The sequence below is a fragment of the Vulpes lagopus genome, chromosome 21, assembly GCF_018345385.1.
Source record: "Vulpes lagopus strain Blue_001 chromosome 21, ASM1834538v1, whole genome shotgun sequence".
In the NCBI taxonomy this organism is placed as follows: Eukaryota; Metazoa; Chordata; class Mammalia; order Carnivora; family Canidae; genus Vulpes; species Vulpes lagopus.
Genome location: NC_054844.1, coordinates 30,492,148 through 30,504,537, shown reverse-complemented (window position 1 = coordinate 30,504,537; position 12,390 = coordinate 30,492,148). Strand labels below are relative to the sequence as shown.

General features: G+C 35.3%; 1 long non-coding RNA gene across 1 annotated transcript in view; it reads left to right on the top strand.

The window, feature by feature from the left end:
• Positions 1–857: 857 nt before the first annotated feature.
• Positions 858–12,390, top strand: part of LOC121480101 — an 85,571-nt gene continuing 74,038 nt past the window's right edge. Inside the window, exon 1 of the long non-coding RNA XR_005984895.1 lies at positions 858–1,007. This is a non-coding gene — a long non-coding RNA (uncharacterized LOC121480101). The remainder of the gene's footprint in view (positions 1,008–12,390) is intronic.

Genomic DNA, 12,390 nt, shown 5'->3' with positions numbered 1-12,390 from the left:
CTAATTCTCTCTCTGCCCCTCCTCCTGCTTGTACTTTCTTTCTCTCCCTCTTAAATAAATAAATAAATAAATAAATAAATAAATAAATAAATAAATATCTTTTTTTAAAAAAAGGGCAGGGATGTTGAGAAAAAGGAACTAGAGAACAGGAGTTTCTTGCATCTTCCCTTGAGAATATTACTGCCTGGGTACCTTGGTGGTGCAGTAGGTTAAGCAGCTGACTCTTGGTTTTAGCTCAGGTTATGATCTCAGAGTCCTGAGATCAAGCCCTGAGTCAGGGTCCACACTCAGCAGAGAGTCTACTTGACATTCTCTTTCCCTCTCCCTCATTAAAAACAAACAAACAAACAAACAAACAAACAAACAAACAAACAAAAAACCAGGGATATTGCTGGGAGAAGGGTCCAAGGAGAACTAACTATATATGGCCCAGCTCAAGAGATTTTGTGATCATTGGGAGTGGGGGGGTCAAAGAAGTCAAATGGTGACTTCATCTGGAAACTTCCCCTCTCTATCACCTCTGAACCTATGTGTTATGAATGGCTAATTAGTTTATTAGTATTTACTTGCTCATAAGTGTTTATTTCTGTGGGTACTCTTTGCTTTTTCTATTTGGCTTAGCCAAACACACATCGATATATTTACCTGCAAAAGTATACATATTTTTCTGACAATAAATTGTAAGGTCCTTATGGAAAGGAACCATATCTTTCCTCAACTTTTCTTACAAAATGCAGCTTAGTGTTTTATGTGTAATATTTATTGGTCAAAGATTTACTATCTGGTGGATTAGTGAATGATTGATTCCTCCTCTGGAATGTCACATCTATTTGCTCTTTTTCCAATGGCATTCTGATATGCAGGTGGAGCCCATATAGGAGTCCCTGCTAGACTCCTATGGCATTCTGATATGCAGGTGGAGCCCATATAGGAGTCCCTGCTAGAACTGAGATGTCCTAGGAAGGTGACTTGAGCCCAGAAAATGTCCTCTACACCTACATAGAAAGGTAAGGGGAATATGAGTGAAACTGTGCTCAATAAAGCTTCAGAAGGGAAACTGCTTATCTAGATAAGGGAAACCTCAGCAGTTCCTGGGGGTTCTAAATATAACAGTCTGGCTTTTACTACAGTAGTACTTGGTATGAAGAGGTAGTTCACAGAAGAGGGAAAAAGTTACTAGACGTAAGATCTATGAGACACGTTTTAAGAACTCAACTGGAGAAGGAAAAACAATACTTTAAGAAAAATAGACATTTTTCATAAAACATTTAATCTTAACAATGAACTTTAGGTAAAGTAAAACAGTTTGACACACATTTAAAATTTTGGTAAATTTATTTCTTACATGTTTGAAAATGCAAGTAGTTCTGCTCGATTCCCTGACCAGTGGTCAACTTAACCCTGAGCAGTCAAGTTGAAAATTAAGCTGCAGTGCTAGATAAGAGCCATGTTCAGAGTCTAGCTGGAACAGAGTAAATGCATGAAACCTAAGGCAAGAGCAGCTAAGAGGTAGGCTAGTAGTGATATCTTTTAGCTGATTAGACTAAATATTTGGAGAAGTCTAGGAAAATTACCTTGTTTTCCAGATGCAAGGCAAACTTCTAGAGGTAAAATAGGACAGATCAAAGGTATATCACTGTAAGTAAGTAGAGCAATGCATAGAAAGCCCTAGTAACTTGACATCTAGTTTCCACAGGAAAGTTGCCACATCCTGTGTCCCTCTTTGGGCATTTCATTCAAACAGGGGTCTCTGCTGGATAATTTACAAATTCTTGTTTGATAAATGAGAACTCTAGATGTATAAAATAGCTAACACCTTACCACTAATCAAGGCAGTGGCATCAAACTGTGTTAGTGGTCATTGCATTCTTCATAGATATACACTGGCAGCTTTTTTTTTAAAATAATAACTTCTAATACCAAAGTCTTGACCAAAGAGTCTCAGAAGCATCAATGTAAAAAATAGTTATGTAAGTATAGAAAGAAAGAAATAAAGCAAAACAAAACAAAAGGGAAAAAGGGGAACAATCTAAACATCTATCAAGAGGGTTTTCATTAGGGAACCCTGGGTGGCTCGGTGGTTTAGTGCCTGCCTTCAGCCCAGGTTGTGATCCTGGAGTCCCAGGATGATGTCCCACGTCGGGCTTCCTGCATGGAGCCTGCTTCTCCCACTGCCTGTGTCTCTGCCTCTCTGTGTCTCTCATGAATAAGTAAATAAAATCTTTTAAAAAATATATAAAGATAAAAAAAAAGAGAGGTTTCATTACATAAACCAACATACTCAAATCATGGAATACTCTGGATTCACTTCAAAGGGTGAAATATTTCTATCATGTTGACATGGAAAGGTGTTCACAATATATTTTAAATTCAAAAGCATGGATTTAGGAACAAGATATACGTGTAACAAATTTATTTATATATATACATATTGAATCATATAAATGAAGATAAACCGATGGGTAGATATAAGGAGGTAGATAATTGACTCAATATAAAATAAGTGATATTTGTAGATGTCAGAAATTAAAATGGGTCATCTTGGGATAAAAGCCATTGTTTATTGCTTAATAGTTTTTTTTTTTTTTTTTTTTTTTAGAGAGAATAAGGATAATCAGTTACGAGGGATTTTTCAAGGCTTCACTGGATATTCACTACAGCACTAACCAAACTATAACTCTGTGAAATGAAAAATTCACTATTCAAGAGGAGACTTAAGCCTGAGTACTTGGCCTTAGTAGTTGTTATCTGAAACTAATGTGCTTGGAAATTCCAAGTACTGGCCTGCTTTTTGAAAGAAATGATTATTTTTAGAGTTATTATATCATTCCTACTAAAATAAAGAAACATATAATAGGCATCATTTGTGTTTCCTCCTAACTGGTAAATAGAGTGCTATGAATCCCTCATATCAGTCACTCTCAATGTGATTTTTGAAACATATCTAGCACCTTTTCTTCCTCTCTAGAAACCCGAAGAAATGTAGTAGTTTTTAAAGTATGGTTTCTCTGTCTTTAATAATGGAGATTAAGTACCTACACTGAGTCCCCAGATGTATTTAATAAACTTGTTGCCTCTCTTTGAAGGTGAATGTCTTCAATTTTTAGAAGTTGTTATTTTGTACAATAAACATATTTTCCTACAAAGCAGACATACTTACCATTTCCCAGTATTTATTAATATTTCATATTACTTCAGTGATGAGAAAGACAATGCAATATGGCCAATATTTGGGAGTCAGGAACCCGTTTTTAATGCTCACTCTAGACCCACCATCAAATCTCAGTTCTACCCTTTGAGATAACAGTGATTTGAGCTTTTAGCATGAATTAGAGCCTATGTGACAACACTGTACAGTTCATAATTTTACGGTAGTATTGCAGAAGTCAGTGTTTTCTCATCAGGCAGCTATGATTTCTAGATTGACCACTGTAATTCACACTTACCTCCCTTCCCCCTAATCTTGACACCCCAACCCCAAACTCATCCCTTTCAGTAAATCAAGATGTTATTACAAGATAAATGAAGATAAATGACCTTATTTTACTAAAATATTTACTAAATTTTACTTATTTACTAAAAGTATTTCTCTTACCCTTCTCTCTCTTCTCTTCAGCTCATCATCGTCTCTCCGTTCCACAAATTGATTATGTGGTTAATGCTTCTTTTTCAGAAGCATTTTTGCAGATGGGCTGGAGAACTTTCATGATCTATTAAAAGTTAATGCTGCCAGAGAGGGCAAAAACTCTAGTTAGTTTTCAGAAACTTTGGTCCCTGGGGGAGGATTTAAGTTCTGTGACTCTAATTATTTTAGAAAGTCAATTTTTCAAGTGACTAGATGGAATAGTCCCTGGGGAAGTATTTGAAAACCTGTGCTTTCACTTCAATCTATTAGCGACCTAGTCAGTACATTTTTGTCATTTCCATGACCTATAAAATGAGACTGGGAATCTTACCTTATTCTAAGAAATAAATAAAATAACAGACTTGGGAATTGCCCTGAAAGCAAAGATATTCAAATAATACAACTATTACTTTCATTTTATAACTACTCTAGGATGTATATCACTCTATACTCATATCTCATATATCTAAAGAAGCATGGTGTGAAGCACTAGTGTGATATTTTACATATATAAAATTAAGTTTGTAATACTGTTTGGATGAACAGAACATTTGTAATAAAAAATTACAGAGAACAGTTGTAATCTTATCTCAGTTTTAGTCTCCAAAATGTTCATCTATTTTGTTCACAAAATATGAAAACAAATCTTTTATCATCCAGATCAATAATCATAAATCATAATATTTAAAACTCATTTTATTATCAGGAAACCATCAATTAAACTGAGTTGACAGGAAAGATTTAAGTTGAATCAGACCCAACATGAGTTTATCCAATATTAATGGACTTCTAGTAGGTTCAATTTGCAATATCACATGTGTATGTGTGTATTTATGTGTGTATGTTGAGTTTTAAAATATCATTGGATTAACTTAAAAAAAAACTTTGAATCATATTTCTACAAGATGCACATCGCATTTCTATGGAACTACCAGAATCTGAGTAAAACAAAATTTGAGGCTTCTCGGGAAATTTACTGTCCAACTTTTAGACAAAAACAAGTGGAGAATTAGTTCTAATTAGAACATCTGGGGAAACCCTATTCCTGTCATAAATACCTGTCTTAGATTAAAATATATCCCATCTATCTGATAATCATTCAGAAAGGGAGTTAGGAGTTTTCACTTAGCTCACTATTGAGGCCATCATGCTTGGCAGTGAGGCATCTGAGATGGGGGAAGGAAGTAATTGTTCTACATATCTGGGGGCAACAGGCCAATTTTCCTTTAAGTCTCTCCTAACTTAAAGGAAAAATTAAGTGATTGATTCTTGCTTAGGCAATCTATTCAAACCAAACTGTTACCCAACATTCATTAAGCAGATTCTCTCTTTCCTGGGAAAGCCTATGGTAAATAGCATAACATTTTTACCTTATTGCTGAGAGAGTCAGAGAGCTGGGTATAGGGGAAGAAGGAAATTTGCTAATCGATAAATACATTTCTGCTTCACTTCACCTGACCCAAGTTAAACTTTCAGGCAAGTTACAACCTAAGAGGTGTTCAGGAATAATAACTAACTTCATTAGGTTGAAATATCTCAATACCTGGATATGAAGTACTCCCTCTTTGGGGGTCCTTAACTCAAGAATTTCAAGTACCACAGAAAATAGTTTCTTTCTTATTCTGATACTGGCAATGTGTTGGAGACAACCCAAATGTGGCGTTTATGGGCCTAGTATTTATATGTGTCTAGATTTATATGGGTTTCAGATTGAAGGAAAACCATGAAATAAAAATATGATTTTTACCCTAGAGATTTGGGTCTTATAGAAAGGAACCTCTTCAGTTGAATAATCCCTTGGTTCACCAAAGAGAGATCTACTACATGAACCACCTATTTGTGATATTTCCCTCATATGCTGGGGTCTCTCAACATGGTGTGTTTGCCTGTAGGTTTTAATCTAGAATGGATGCCCTAGGGACACAAAAGCTCCCCACTGATACTCTAGAAATATGCAGTGAGGTTTCCCTTCACTGGGATTGTGTTCATGGGGTGATAGTTTCTTTCAGAATCATGTACAATAGAGCCAGCACAGCTAATCAATGAGCCAAGTGTGGTGATGCAATGAGTCAAGTGTGGTGGTTCCTTCCAAGTGTGTAGCTTTTCCATTCTTCAAGAAAAAAAAAAAAGATGGAAAGATTTTTGTGTAGGTCAATATTGACTATTTGATAACAGTCTTGTCCTTGAGAATGTAGACTGTAAACTAGAAACATCAAGTTTATCATTGTAGAGATTATAAAATTGGAGCAATTTTTGGCATTGCCACAGGCAAGAAATTTCTGCATGGATTTGTACCAGCTGTCTTACATGTAACAGAAAGGAGACTTGGTTACACCTCAAATAGAAAACACTCCATTCTCCAATCAGGCACATCTAACCCGGGAACATTATTTTCTGCCGCCATCTTTTTTGTGATTATATTAAATGAATACCAATCACTCTTGCTTGAACAAATGACTGTTTAACTACTTGAACTTTTTTGAATTCTGTTTTCATTTTATAAATTAATAAACATTATATTTTAGAGGACTTTTAGGTTCACTGCGAATTGAATGGAAAATGAAGAGGGTTCCCATATATCTTCAAGTCCCCGTATACCACTAGCTCCACTACTGTTGATATTCCATACCACAGTGGTACATTTATTTTCATTGATGAATCTACATTGGTACAGCACTACCCAAAGTCCAGTTTACATTAAGGTTCACTGTTAGTGTTGTACATTCCATGGGAATTGAAATATGTATAATGACATGCATCCACCACTGTAGTATCATACAGATTAGTTTAGCTCCCTCAAAGTCCTCTGTGTTTTGCTTGTTCATCTCTCCCTCCTCTCTAAGCCATGGCAGCCACTAAACTTGTTAACTTTTCCAGAATGTTATATCGTTGAAATCACACCATATGTAGCCTTTTCAGATTGGCTTCTTTCACTTAATAATGAGCATCTAAGTTTCCTCCAGGTCTTTTATGGTTTAGTAGCTCATCTCTCTTTAGCAGTGAATACTATTTCTTTTTTCATTTTCCTTTTAGCACTAAAAATTTTTCATTTTCTGGATGTGCTACAGTTTATTTATCCATTCATCTCCTGAAGGACATCCTGGACATATTTGTAATAGTTTCTTTTTCCTTTCCCCTGCCATTAGCACTAGAGGATTTTTCTCTGATTTTCACTATGAGGACCTGATAGAGCTCCTGGAAATAGAGCTCACAAAAGTGTGAATCCTTGTCTGATTGGGCCCTCCCAGGGTTTTTAATTCCCAGACTTGTCTACACTGAGCTGTCAGCAATTTGACAATTATAGTTCAGGTTTTCCTATCCCAGCATTGATTCTTGTGGAGCCTTCAGTTCATAGGTTTCTGCTTCAGTAAGCTGTGATGCTCTATACCTACCTGTCTCCCAATTTTTGAGGTAGCAGTTTGCCCTATGACCTTACTTTTCTGACACATCTAAGAGGCCTAAAGAAGGCCTGAATGTTAATTCTCTATTTAAAACCAGGGAGGCTAATCTCATCAGTTGAAGTGATTTTATGTCCTTTAACTCAGCCAAGGCAATCACAGAACTGACTCAATAAGACATTAAATATGGCTAAATGTCAGCCAGTTCCCTATTTCACATTCTTAACTAATTTTCAATCACTTTATCATCTCTCTGCTAAAATCACCCCCTAGTACTGTCATTGTATGAAGGCTATTCAGGCCTGTTTGAAGTATATTCCTTCCACCTTGACTTTTAGAACTCAGGACAGTGGAACAAGACAAAGGGTTCTGATCTCACCATCAGTAGTGAAATCTGCAGCTTTCCTTGATTGGCATTTCTGTTTCTTCTCTTCATTTCTGACGCTGATACTGAGGATTTGCACACTGAAGTACAAGCTTATGATCAGCCTGCCCCAAATGGTGCCTTTCTTTCTCAGTGGTCCTGAAGTTTAAATGTCTCTTAGAAGAATATGAGACCAGGTTTTCTAGCAATCAATAAGTAAAATATCCATTACTGTCAAATTTACAAAAATATAAATCTAAGAATGCCCCATACTGGCAGGAAAAATAAAACCTGGCATTATTTCACACTCTTTAGATCCTAGTCTAAGTCCCAAAGGAAGATTTATTCTAAAGAAATATTGTATCCTTTGGAATCCAAGAAGAGAGATAAATATAAGTGGAATTGAAGAAGGAACTAGAAAAAGAAATCAACAAGCTATTCATCAATGCTTATCGAGTCTGCGTCATCTCTTTTCCTGTAGGTTGCTTTTCTCTGCTTTTCCAGTCACCCTGCAGAGATTGCTTGGCAGTTGTTGCAGTTGGAGGGTGATAATTAATCACACGCCTTTCCCCCTATGGGTTCTGAACCAATTTTAGAGATGTAGGAATCAGACAGATGAAGACAAAAATATCAGCCTTATTCCTAGGAAGACTGGATTGGAGGATGTGGGTTGGATTTAAGGCCAAATGGGCTCCTGCAACTTTCCCTCCTAAATTAAGTCCTCTCCGAAATACAAGTCTCACCCTTGCAGGGACAAAGTCTCTCTAGGAAATGTACACCATGGAGGGATAAGACAAAGCAAACAAATTCTGGGGATAGGAGCAATTTGCGTGCAAGGTTTTATGAGTAGGGTGGAAGGAGAGGGACTGAACTACTCTGGGAAAAAGCAACTGTTGAGAACAAAAGGACATTCATTTCTTCTCAAGTAAATCATTTTAAAATTCCTGGCGAAAAAAAATTATAGTGACAGTATAGGTCAGGTGTCTTCAGTAGATTCAGTCAGTGGTAACCAAGATAGGTCCTGTACAGGGCAAACTGGGCAGCCAGAAATTCTCCCCATTGGACTTGGGGGCAGGACCACAGAGAAAAGCAAAAGTTGGAGCTTGGCAGATACCTTAAAAATAATCATTTAATACGTGCTTCCAGTAGCTACAAAGGAGTGAAGCCCTTCTTAGGTAGCTTATTATTTTCATGTCATTTCTAACTTGCAAGGAAGCTACAAGAATAGTACAAGGAACTCCCAGATTTGTCAATAGTTTACATATTGTCTCAGTTGCTTTATAATTTTCTTTCTTCATGTCTATCTTTCAGCATTTTTAAACTTTGAGAGCCATTTGGAGATGCCATACACTTTTATCCCTAATTATCTTAGTGTGTTTTTCCTTAAAAATTTGACATTCTCTAAAATAACTGGAGTATAGTTATCATAATCAGGAAATTTAACAATAATACTTTACTATCATCTACTCCAGAGTCCATGTTCAGTTTTGTTCAATTGTCCCAGTAATGTTCTTTTTGGCATTTTTGTTTCTTCAAAGAATTCCAATCAGGATCATAGATTACGTGTAATTATCAAATCTCTTTAGTCTACTTTATTGTGGAATAGTTCTTCAGCCTTTCTTTGTCTCTATGACCTCAATATTTTTGAAATGTATAGGACACTGTGGCATGTCTCTGATCATTGTCTGATATTTCCTTAGAATCAGATTATACTTTTTTTTATTTGATCAAGGATATCACTGAAGTAAGGCTTAAGGTTCTTCTCCATGCATCATGTAAGGAGGCTTATGATGTCAGTTTCTCCCAATTTTGATTATATTAGTTTTGATTTCTTAGTGAAATTGTTATTGTCAGGCTTCTCCATTATAAATTTCTTATTTTCTCATCTTTATTAATAAATGATATGTATGGAGATACTTTGAGATGATGCAAGTTTCCTTTGTGTAATCAAATTTTCACTCACTAGTTTTATCATCCACTGATGATTTTCCAACTTTATTGGATATTAGGTATTTGTTAATATTCATTCCACTGTAAAGAAGAGATTTCTCTTCTTCCTAGTTATTTACTTATTTACCTTATTTATATATTTGGGTTAATTAATTACTTCTTATTCTATTAAAGGATTTATATTTTTGCAGCTATTATTTATCTTCATGTTCAAATTCCTCAGGATCTGGCCAGTGGGAATCCCTTCTGTATCCCTTTATGATGGCCTCATCATTTTTTTTGTGTGTGTGCACTTCTTTACCTTCTGCTGTAACAGAATGTTCCAGACTCAATTCATATTTCTCCTGCCTCAATCCTTCAAGTAGTTTTGGTTCCTTTTAATAGAGAATGGTATTTAGAAACTAAATGGTATTTAGGTATGCTCATTGAAACTGGTATGCCATTTCTTTTAGATAGAACTAAGAAAAAGATAAATATAGAAAGTTGTTCTTTGTTGTCTGATTGCTGTGGCTAGGACTTCTAGTACTATGTTAAATAACAGTGGTGACACTGGACATCCCTGTCTTGTTCCTGACTGTAGAGGGATGGTCTCAGTTTTTCCCCATTAGCTGTGGGTTTTTCACATATGACCTTTATTATGTTGAGGTATGTTCCCTCTAAATCTACTTTGTTAGAAGTTATGAGATATATATACACATATCAATATATATATCTATATTACTCAGCCATAAAAAGAATGAAATCTTGCCATTTGCAACAACATGGATGGCGCTAGAGTGTGTTATGCTAAGTGAGAAGAGTCAGTCAGAGAAAGACAAATACCAAATGATTTCACCTGTATGTGGAATTTCAGAAACAAAACAAATGAGCAAAGGGAAAAAAAAGAGAGAGAGAGGCAAGCCAAGAAATAGACTCTTAACTATAGAGAACAGAGGGATCCCTGGGTGGCGCAGCGGTTTAGCGCCTGCCTTTGGCCTAGGGCGTGATCCTGGAGACCCAGGATTGAATCCCACATCAGGCTCCCGGTGCATGGGGCCTGCTTCTCCCTCTGCCTGTGTCTCTGCCTCTCTCTCTCTCTCTGTGACTATCATAAATAAATAAAAAATTAAAAAAAAAGTATTATAAAGCATATACATAAAAAAAAAAACAAAAAACTATAGAGAACAGAGTGATGGTTACCAGAGGGGAGGTGGGTGGGGAGATGGGTTAAATAGGTAGTGGGGATGATGGAGCACGCTTATTGTGATGAGCACAGGGTGATGCAGGGAAGTGTTGACTCACTAAATTGTACACCTGAAACTAATATTATACTGTATGTTAACTAACTGGAATTTAAATTAAAACTAAGAAAGGTGTTTTTCTACACATTTTTTATATAATTCTATATTTGATATATTAGAAATCATGACTACACACTGATACAATTCCACTCCCAAACCACAGAGTTTAGTATTCCATTATTTGCCCTTTCTATATTTGTGTAGAATATCATTGTAAACACTAAAACTTAAACTGGAGGCCATATTATTGCCAGTTCTTTTTTGTATCTGTAAATGTTTGCATACAGTAAAATGCACAAATTTTATGTGTCCAATTTGATTGGTTTTGACAGATGAGCACACTTGTGAAACCCACATCCTATCAAGATATAGAATATTTTCTTTGCCCTAAAAAGTTTCCTCATCCTCCTTTCTGATTTTTTTTCCCACCACATATTAATTTTGCCTATTCGGGAACTTCATGCCGATGAAATTGCAGTTTGTACTCTTTGGATTTGACTTCATTTTGCTCAATCTATCCATAAAATTTAAACTTGTGCTTATGCATATTAGCGTAGTAGTTCATTATTTTTTATAGCAACTAATATTCCACTGCATGGATATACCATATTTTAAAAATCCTTCCCAATATTTGGGTAGTTTGCTGTAAGGCTGATATAAAGCATATGTTTTCGTTTGGGAGGTGAAGGGTGGGGAGGTGTGCACACTTAGGAGTAGAATTGCTAAGTCATATATATTTAAGTTTATTAGAAATTGCCAAAATAAAAAAAATTGCCAAATATTTCTCCAAAATTATTTTAACATTTTACGCTCCTACTGGCAGTGCATGAGTTGCTTTACAATCTCATTTCTTGATATTGTCAGTATTTTTAATTTTAGCTCTTCCAGTATGTCTTATGGCATTTCATTGTGGGGTAATTTTTATTTCCCTGCTGATTGATATTAAGTATTTTTATGTACTTACTAAATTACATTCAAATATTTTCTTTTGTGAACTGGGTATTCAATGCATTAGCTTAAAAAAAAAAACCTTCCCATTACATATGAGTTCTAAATATAAATCCTTTGTCAGATTTATGTCGTGTAAATATTTTCTCCTAATCCATGCCTTGTTTATTTACATTCTTAATGGTGTCCTTTGATAGACAGATGTTTGTAATTTTGACACTCTAATTTGTTTATTGTTTTTATTTTATGGTTACTGCTTTTTTTGTGTCTGTCCAAAAAAAAACCTTTGCTTATCTCCACATCATAAGGATAATGTCCTACATTTTATTGTGGAAGCATTAAATATTTACCTTCTAAGTTTAGACATGTAAGTCATCTAGACAATGTTTGAACACACTGTGAGGTAAGGATTGGGGGGTCTTTTTATTCTATATTGTGAAAGTGTGCCAATACCATTTGTTAAAAGATTTTAATTTCCTCCATTGAATTGCTTAGGGGATTTAGGCAAAAATCATTTGGTTACATGTAGGTGGGTCTATCTCTGGGCTCTTTATTCTGTTCCCTTTGTCTACTATCCTATGCCAGTATTGTACTGTCTTGATTAATGAAGTTTTATAGTAATTCTTAAAGTCAGGTAGTATAAAGTCTCTAATTACATTCTTTTTAAAAAATATTATTTTGGCTGTTCTAAGCTCATTAAGTTTCAATAAGAAAGTTTTAGAAATAGCTTGTTCATTTCTATGTTCTAAAATGTCGCTGGATTTATGTTTACCAGTACAATGAATTTATAAATAAGTTTGGGGAGAAATGATATCTTAGAAATAC